The 9932-nt window shown below is 40.2% G+C and overlaps 1 pseudogene; it reads right to left on the bottom strand.

The window, feature by feature from the left end:
- Positions 1 to 2435: 2435 nt before the first annotated feature.
- Positions 2436 to 3149, bottom strand: LOC103677042 (annotated as a pseudogene).
- Positions 3150 to 9932: the final 6783 nt, after the last annotated feature.

The raw sequence follows: 9932 nt of genomic DNA, 5'->3' as shown, positions 1-9932 counted from the left end.
ACAGCACAGTGTTTCCCCCGAGTGGTGGTGGTGGTGTTCTTGTCTGTCATAAACGGGCAGGACGAGCTTGTGACCGTGGGGAGCCCCTTAGGGTGTGCTTGGGCTCCAGGATCACCTCTGACCCTCCAGGTTCTTAAAGGCAGTTCTGACGACCAGAAGTTCTTGTGCAGGGTCATTGCCAAGGTTGTATTCGGAAATTTGGAAATAGGCAGATAGCTGAAGAGGACAGGACCTCCGGACCTCAATTCTGAAACTCACAGGGTACCCCCTTCACCTTGGGTTTATTTTTTTCCTATAAGAGTAAAAAACTGTATGTGTAATATGTAAACTATAGCCTATGCTAGACTGTGTTCTTTCTTTTTGTTTTCTTTAGCCCAACAACTGTTATTAACCTTTTAAATGGGTTCTTAGAAACTGAAGGAAATCATAAATTGTCAAGAATCAATTCAAACTGTTCCAGATGCTGGAATTTTCTTATGAGTAAATTTTTGAGGGTTAACTTTTACTTACTTTGCTGTCAGAGTAGGCAGCTCGGGCTTTTATAAGGCTTTCAGCAGGTCTCTCCACTAGGGACTTCGTAACTTTTTTTCCAGGACTGTTTGGATTATTGAAGGACTAGTATTTGCAGAATGATGTCAGGATTCACTCCGTCACTACTGGGTTAACATAGTTCAGTTATGTAATTGACCGTATAGCACATGGATCATAAAACACAGGCACAGGGGCGCCTGGGTGGCACAGTGGTTAAGCGTCTGCCTTCGGCTCAGGGCGTGATCCCGGCGTTCTGGGATCGAGCCCCACATCAGGCTCCTCCGCTATGAGCCTGCTTCTTCCTCTCCCACTCCCCCTGCTTGTGTTCCCTCTCTCGCTGGCTGTCTCTATCTCTGTCAAATAAATAAATAAAATCTTTAAAAAAATAAAAAAAAATAAAACACAGGCACATAGTATGTGTGTATAGCTCACAGTAAACAACGGGATATTCCTATAAAACCAAGTAAATTGATTATTTTCCTTGCAGATTATCATTTAAATTTCCGGGGGGGGGGGTTGCACAGCTGTGTTGTATCTTACTTTAAGGGGCACCTGGGTGGCTCAGTTGGATAAGCGTCTGACTCCTGATTTCGGCTCAAGTCATTATCTCAGGGTTGTGAGATTGAGCCCCACATTGAGCTCTGTGCTCAGCGCAGAGTCTGCTCGTCCCTCTCCCTTCCCCCCACTTGTGCTCTCCCTCTCTCTGTCTCAAATAAATAAATAAAATCTTACAAAAAAAGAAAAGACCATTGGGGGTGCCTGGCTAGCTCAGTTGTTAGAGCATGCAACTCTTGGTCTTGGGGTTGTGAGTTCGACCCCCATATCAGGTGTAGAGATTACATTAAAATAAAATCTTAAAAAAAAAGTAGACTGTTGGTTTTTATCATGTTTTTCATGTGTTAACCGTAGATGGATCACACACATCTATCTCTGCTTCCTTCTGAAACCAAGTTAGAATGACAGGGAAGAAATAAACAGGTATAAACCACATAAGGCCAAACATGAAGCAGGACTATTTGTGCCTCAGAATTCTGGAAAGCTCTAAAATTGGAGAGACCAAGTTCCTTGGAAGGTGAGAGTCAGGAGTGGGCTGAAAGCCACAAGAATTGGTGGAAAGTTCCTATACAGAAGAGCTAGACTCCAGATTGCCTTCACAAACCTGACAGAGTCAGGATACCACTTCTCTATGCTCCACGGGAAAAAAGACAATTTCTAGGAAAAGCAAACTAAAGAGCTAAATGAGAACCCCAGATATAACATATGTTGGGGTAAAATTCAATCATGAAAATGGAGGGATTGCCTGAAACTCTACAGAAAGGATGGTAAGACCCCTCACGGGCATTTTCCACTCCACTCCACAAACTCCTCCTCTCCCATGCTCGCAGCCAGGCTATTACTGTGACGCCAGTCAGGAGACTGGAAGATTTCTCTGGGGAGAAACTGTACCCCCAGTAAGAGGCTTACCTCCCACTGAGACTTCTGGCTGCCCCCAAAACCCCACGAGTCAACAGGACACCTTGCACGCACACCTGCATTTTCCGTTTTGCTTTTCTGGCTTAGTTTGCTGTTAGGTCGTCTGTTCTTCTCCATAATTCCCATGAGCTGCAGTACGATGCTGGACACTCACGTCGGCATTCGGTGTTCATTTCACTCTAACGTACGCTACTTCGGAATTTATTGTAAGTAAACTCTTGATGAAAGATTTATAGTTATTCAAATATCATACAAAATTTATACTGTCCATGTGTAAATTTTGCCTATTTTCTATATAGGCTTATCCAATTTTTTCATTAGGATGTAACAGTGTTGGGGTGTTTTGTTTTGTTTTATTTTTGTTTTTTGTAAAACCCTTAAAGTCAAAAGTCGGTCAGAATTTCATTTTTCAAACTGATTTTAATATCGTATTAATCCAGTTTGTTGTCATCTTCTGTGTCACGTAAATCCATATCAAAATGTAAATATCTTCATTTCTTCTGCAGTTTCTTCTATGGTTGGAATTTAGATTATTTTCAATATGTTTTATCTCTCTCTTTTTCCTTGCCTCCCCTCCCCTCCCCTCCCCTCTCCTCTCCTCTCCTCTCCTCTTCTCTCCTTCTCCCCCTCCGTCCTTTCCTCCCTCCCTCTCCCCCTCCACTCCCCTCGCCTCCCCTCTCCTCCCCTCCCTCTCTTTCTCTTTTTCTTTCTTCTTATTTTCTTTTCAGTAAGCTCTACACCCAACATGGGCCTTGAACTTATGAACCTGAGATCAAGAGTCTGCCAACTGAGCCAGCCAGGTGCCCCTTTTCTGTTTCTTTATTAAACAGAATAACAGTGTCTTCTTTTCTTACACATTTTGCACAAAATTCACCTTCACAGGCACATGGTCTACATGTTATAAGAACACTTCACTGTCTTTTGTAAACATTTAACACATTTTTAAGGCTTTGAAATGGTTTGTATTTGCTGTGTTTTGCACATCATTCAATAGCTTCTTTGCAGTGCTGACATACTCCATTATGATGGTTTGCCTTAATTTCCTTGGTCTGGACACTCTTATCAAACTTGTCATTTTTGAAGCTAGACACATCATGGTGCCTCTGAGGCCTGGAACAGACTATGCTGTCTTTCTGGGAGCTCATTGCGGAAACCACAGCAACCTCACTGGAGGGCAGTAAAGACGCAGGGAAGACCAAGATGCCAGCAACTGTCCTTCGCAGAGTTGATGCTTTTGTTACTCTCAGTTGCATTTCCATACACTAACAAATTCAGAAGGGGAAATTAAAACAATCCCATTTACGAGAGCATCAAAACCAATGAGAAACTTAGTAATAAATTTAGCCAAGGAGGTGAAAGGCATGTACACTGAAAATAATAAGACATTGATGAAAGAAATTGCGGAAGATGCACATGAATGAAAGATACCCTATGTTCATGGAGTGAAAGCATTAATAGTGTTAAAATGTCCAAAGTGATCCACAGATTCAATGCAATTTTTATAAATTCCAGTGGCAGTCTTCACAGAAATAGAAAAAAAATCCTAAAATTTGTATGGAATCATAAAGGACCCCAAATACCAAAGCAATCTTGAGAAATAAAGGTGGAGGCATCACAATTCCTGATATCAAACTATGTTGTGACACTTGTATAAAACAGTATGGTACGGGCATAAAAATAGACATATAGACCAACGGAGCAGAATAGAAAGCCCAGATATAAACCAAGGTGTATATGGTCAACTAATCTTTGACAAGGGCACCACGAATACACAGCAGGGAAAGGAGAGTCTCTTCAACAGATGGTTTTGGAAAAACTGGACAGGCACATGCAAAGGAATGAAAATGGCCCCTATCTGACATCACTCATGAAAAGGAGCTCAAAGTGAATTTAAGAGTTAGATATAAGACACTTGAAATCATAAGACTTCTAGGGAAAAACAGGGGAAAAGCCCCTTGACATTGGTCTTGGCAGTGGTTTTTTTTTTTAATATGTCAAAAGCACAGGCAACAAAAGCAAAAATAAGTGGAACTACATCAAACAAAAATTTCCTACAGCAAAGGAAACAACAAGATGTAAAGGCAACCTACAGAATGGGTAAAAATATTTGCAAAACATGTATTTGATAAAGGGTTAATGTCCAAAATATATAAACAAGAAAATTAAATACTCAGATTTTATTTTTAAAATTATGTTCAGTTAGGTACTATATAGTATATCATTAGTTTTTGATGCAGTGTTCAATGATTCATTAGTTATGTATAACACGCAGTGCACATCACAACACGTGCCCTCCTAAATACCCATCACCCAGTTACCCCCTCCCCTCTGAAGCCCTCAGTTTGTTTCCCGGGGTCCAGAATCTCTCATGGTTCATCTCCCTCTCTGATTTCTCCCCCTTCAGATTTCCTTCCCTTCCCCTATGGTCCTCCGTGCTATTGCTTATGTTCCACCTATAAGTGAAACCATATGATAATTGTCTTTCTCTGCTTGACTTATTTCACTTAGCATAATCCCTTCCAGTTTCATCCATGTCAGTGCAAATGGTGGGTATTCATCCTTTCTGATGGCTGAGTGATATTCCATTGTATACATGGACCACATCTTCTTTATCCAGTCATCTGTTGAAGGGCATCTCGGCTCCTTCCACAGTTTGGCTATTGTGGACATTGCTGCTATGAACATTGGGGTGCATGTGCCCCTTCTTTTCACTACATCTGTATCATGGTGGTAAATACCTAGTAGTACAGTTGCTGGGTTGTAGGGTAGCTCAATTTTTAACACCTTGAGGAACCTCCATACTGTTTTCCAGAGTGGCTGTACTAGCTTGCATTACCACCAACAGTGCAAGAGGGTTCCCCTTTCTCCACAACCTTGCCAACACTCGTTGTTTCATATCTTGTTAATTTTGGCCATTCTAACTGGTGTAAGGTGGTATCTCATTGTGGTTTTAAATTGAATTTCCCTGATGGCTAGTGATGTTGAACATTTTTTCATGTGTCTTCTGCCCATTTTTTGACTGGATTATTTGTTTTTTGAGTGTTGAGTTTGAGAAGTTCTTTATAGATCTTGGATATGGCCCTTTATCCAAAATGTCATTTGCAAATATCTTCTCCCATTCTGTGGATTATCTCTTAGTTTTGTTGACTGTTTCCTTTGCTGTGCAGAAGCTTTTTATCTTGATGAAGTCCCAATAGTTCATTTTTGCTTTTGTTTCCCTTACCTTTGGAGACGTGTCTTGAAAGAAGTTACTGTGGCCAAGGTCAAAGAGGTTACTGCCTATGTTCTCCTCCAGGATTTTGATGGATTCCTGTCTCTCATTGAGGTCTTTCATCCATTTTAAATTTATCTTTGTGTATGGTGTAAGGGAATGGTCCAGTTTCATTCTTCTATATGTAGCTGTCCAATATTCCCAGCATCATTTGTTGAAGAGACTGTCTTTTTTCCATTGGATATTTTTCTTGATTTGTGAAAGATTAGTTGACCATAGAGTTGAGGGTCCATTTCTGGAGTCTCTATTCTGTTCCATTGGTCTATGAGTCTGTTTTTGTGCCAAGACAATGCTGTCTTGGTGATCACAGTTTTGTAATATAGCTTGAAGTCAGGCAGCATGATGCCCCCAGCTTTGTTTTTCTTTTTCATCATTCCCTTGGCGATTTGGGGTCTTTCTGGTTCCCTACAAATGTTAGGATTGTTTCCTCCAGCTCTGGTATTTTAATAGGGATGGCATTAAAAGTGTAAATTGCTCTGGGCAGCATAGACATTTTAACAATGTTTATTCTTCCAATCCATGAGCATGGAATGTTTTTCCATCTTTTTGTGTCCTCCTCAATTCTTTCATAAGTGTTCTGTAGTTTCTAGAGTATAGATTCTTTATATCTTTGGTTAGGTTTATTCCTAGGTATCTTATGGTTTTTGTTGCTATTGTGAATGGAATTGATTCCTTAATTTCTCTTTCTTCAGTTACATTGTTACTGTATAGAAATGAATTGCTGTATGAGTTCTAATAACTTGGGGGTGGAGTCTTTTGGGTTTTCCACATAAAGCATCAGGTCATCTGTGAACAAAGAGAGTTTGACTTCTTCTTTGCCAATTTGAATGCATTTTATTTCTTTTTGTTGTCTGATCGCTGAGGCTAGGACTTCTAGTACTATGTTGAACAATAATGGTGAGAGTGGGCATCCATGTCGTGTTCCTTACCTTAAGGAAAAACCTTTTCCCCTTTGAGAATGATATTCGCTGTGGGCTTTTCATAGACGGTTTTTATGATATTGAGGCATTTTCCCTCTATCCCTATACCCTGAAAAGTTTTAATCAGGAACAGATGTTGTATTTTGTCAAATGCTTTCTCTACATCAATTGAGAGGATCATATGATTCTTCTCTTTTATTAATATGCTCTATCACATTGATTGATTTGCTAATGTTGAACCACCCTTGCATCCCAGGTATAAATCCCACCTGGTCATGATGGATAATCCTTTTAATGTACTGTTGGATCCTATTAGCTAGGATCTTGTTGAGTATTTTGGCATCCATGTTCATCAGAGATACTGGTCGGTAATTCTCCTTTTTGATGGCGTCTTTGCCTGGTTTTGGGATCAGGGTAATGCTGGCCCCATAGAGTTTGGAGTTTTCCTTCTGTTTCTATTTTTTGAAGCAGCTTCAGTAGAATAGGTATTATTTCTTCTTTAAATGTTTGGTAGAATTCCCCTGGGAAGCTGTCTGGCCCTGGACTTTTGTTTTTTGGGAGGTTTTTGATTACTGCTTCAATTTCGTTTCTGGTTATTGGTCTATTCAGATTGTCTATTTCTTCCTGTTTCAGTCTTGGTCATTTGTAGCTTTCCAGGAAGGCAACCATTTGTTCCAGGTTGCTTAATTTGTTGGCATATAGTTGCTGGTAGTAATTTCTAATAACTGTTTCTATTTCCTTGGTGTTAGTCATGATCTCTCCTCTTTCATTCATGATTTTATTAATTTGGGTCCTTTCTTTTCTTTTGGATAAGTTTGGCCAGTGGTTTATCGATCTTCTTAATTCTTTCAAAGAACCAGCTCCTACTTTTGTTGATCTGTTCTACTTTTTTTCTGGTTTCTAACTCATTGATCTCTGCTCTAATCTTTATTATTTCTCTTCTCCTGCTTGGTTTAGGTTTTATTTGCTGTTCTTTCTCCAGCTCCTTTAGGTGTAAAGGCTAGCTTGTGCATTTGGGATTTTTCTAATTTTCTGAGAGACGCTTCAATGGCTATGTATTTCCATCTTAGGACTGCCTTTGCAGTATCCCATAGGTTTTGTACTGAAGTGTTTTCATTCTCATTAGTTTCCATGAATTGTTTAAAGTCTTCTTTAATTTCCTGGATGATCCAATCATTCTTTAGCAGGATGCTCTTTAACTTCCAAGTTTGAATGCCTTCCAAATTTTTTCTTGTGATTGAGTTCCAGTTTCAAGGCATTGTGGTCTGATGCAGAGAATAATCTTAGTCTTTTGGTATTGGCTGAGACCTGATTTGTAACCCAGTATGTGGTCATTTTGGAGAAAATTCCATCTGCACTCGAGAGGAATGAGTATTCTCTTGTTTTAAGGTAGAATGTTCTGTATATATCTACGAAGTCCATCTTGTACAATGTGTCATTCAAAGCTCTTGTTTCTTTGTTGATCTTCTGTTTATATGATCTGTCCAGTGCTGAGAGTGGAGTGTTAAAATCTCCTACTAGTAATGTATTATTGTCGATCTGATTCTTTATTTTGGTTAACAGTTGACTTACGTATTTGGCTGCTGGGGGCATAGATATTTACAACTGTTAGATTTTCTTGTTGGATAGACCCTTTAAGAATGATATCGTGTCCCTCTGGATCCCTTATTACAGTCTGGTTTAAATTCTAATTTGTCTGATATAAGAATTGCTACCCCAGCCTTCTTTTGAGGCCTGTTGGCATGATAAATGGTTCTCCATCCCCTCACTTTCAGTCTGGAGGTGACTTTAGGTTAAAAATGAGTCTCTTGTAGACAGCATATGGAGTCTCTGTCTTCGTATCCAATCTGCAACCCTGAGCCGTTTCATGGGAGCATTTAGGCCGTTCACGTTGAGGGTTACTACTGAAAGATATGTGCTTATTGCCATCCTATTGTCTGTACATTCCTCGTTTCTATAGATAGTCTCTGTAAATTTCTGGTCTCTATTACTCTTGGGGTCTTTCTTCTTTTATAGAACCCCCCCCCCTTAGTATTTCTTGCAGGGCTTGCTTGGTGGTCACATATTCTTTCAGTTTCGGCCGGTCCTGGAAACTCTTTATCTCTCCATCCTTTCTGAATGACAGCCTTGCCAAATAAAGTATTTTTGCTTGCATGTTCTCATATAGTACCCTGAATATGTCTTGCCAGCCCTTTCTGGCTTGCCAGGTCTCTGTGGACAGGTCTGACGTTATTCTGATGTTCCTCCACCTGTACGTAAGAAATCTCTTCCCCCCTTGCTGCTCTCGGGATGGCTTCCTTGGTTCTAAGATTTTCGAGTTTTACTATTATATGCTGGGGTGTTGGTCTGTTCCCTTGATCTTGGGAGGGGTTCTCTCTGTCTCTTGGACACAAATGCTTGCTTCCTTCCCCAGATTAGGGAAATTCTCAGCTACGATTTGCTCAAATACACCTTCTAGTCCTCCCTCTCTTCACCGCCTCAGGGATCCCATTAATTCTGACACTGGTACATTTCATAGCGTCATTAATCTCTCAAAGTCTGTTCCCATGGATTTTAAGCTGTTTGTCCCAGGCCTCCTCCTGTTCCTTCCTTTCTAGCAGTTTATGTTCTAGATCACTAATTCATTCTTCTGCCTCATTTACCCTAGCTGTTAGAGCATCCAGTTTAGATTGCATCTCATTCATAGCATTTTTAAGTTTGGCCTGATTGGCTCTCATTTATGCCCTTAGAGATTCTATATTGCTGCTGATGGTTTTCTCAATGCTAGCTATTGACTTCATAACTGCTACCCTGAAGTCTTTCTCTGACATCTTGCTTATATCCATATCCATTAGGTCTGCGGGAGAGGCTGTTGTCTCTGGTTCTTTTTGTTGTTGTGAGTTCCTCCTCCTAGTCATTCTGTGGAGGGGTAGTTTGAGGGGATGTACAGAGTCCAAAATATCAACCACAATCCAGGCAAAATGTACCCTGGGAAAACCCAGAGGGGTCGGAAGCCACCACCAAAACCACAAAGCCATAATGAAACCCAAGAATAAAATTTGTGAAGTTAAAAAATTTTTAGGGGCGCCTGGGTGGAGCAGTTGTTAAGCATCTGCCTTCGGCTCAGGGCGTGATCCCAGCATTCTGGGATTGAGCCCCACATCAGGCTCCTCCGCTATGAGCCTGCTTCTTCCTCTCCCACTCCCCCTGCTTGTGTTCCCTCTCTCGCTGGCTGTCTCTCTCTGTCAAATAAATAAATAAAATCTTAAAAAAAAATTTTTTTTAAATGTAAAGATTAAAAACTTTTTTAAAAGAGAGGGGTGAGGGTAGGGGGGCTATAATCTCTCAATGTGGGCAAGGTAGGGTGTTTCAGTACTTTTTGGGTGTATTTTGCTCTCTTTGTTAGAGGACACTACTTCCCAGAGTTACAGGGGAAATAAAATTGGATATATATAAAGGTAGTATTGAATAGGGAAAAAAGGACTACATTGAAGCTTATATCTATAGATAAAAAAAATTGGTGTAAAAAAGTACAAGTTAAAAAGCTACTATGAAATATGTTGTATTAAACATCTAGTTGGAATGAGAAAAAGGTAAAAAGAAAAAAACAGAAGAAACATGAGAAAGAATTAAAAAAAAAAGTTGTATCTGAGAAATACACAAGCTGTGAGGCAACATCTGGAACTCAATATACTATTTTCCCCTGGTGTTGGGGTTTTACAGTTTTGTGGGGACCCTTGGGTGGTCCTCCTCTTGTT

This window comes from Ursus maritimus, unplaced genomic scaffold, assembly GCF_017311325.1.
Source record: "Ursus maritimus isolate PB19 unplaced genomic scaffold, ASM1731132v1 scaffold_28, whole genome shotgun sequence".
Classification (NCBI taxonomy): Eukaryota; Metazoa; Chordata; class Mammalia; order Carnivora; family Ursidae; genus Ursus; species Ursus maritimus.
This window is presented reverse-complemented; position numbering and strand designations above follow the sequence as displayed.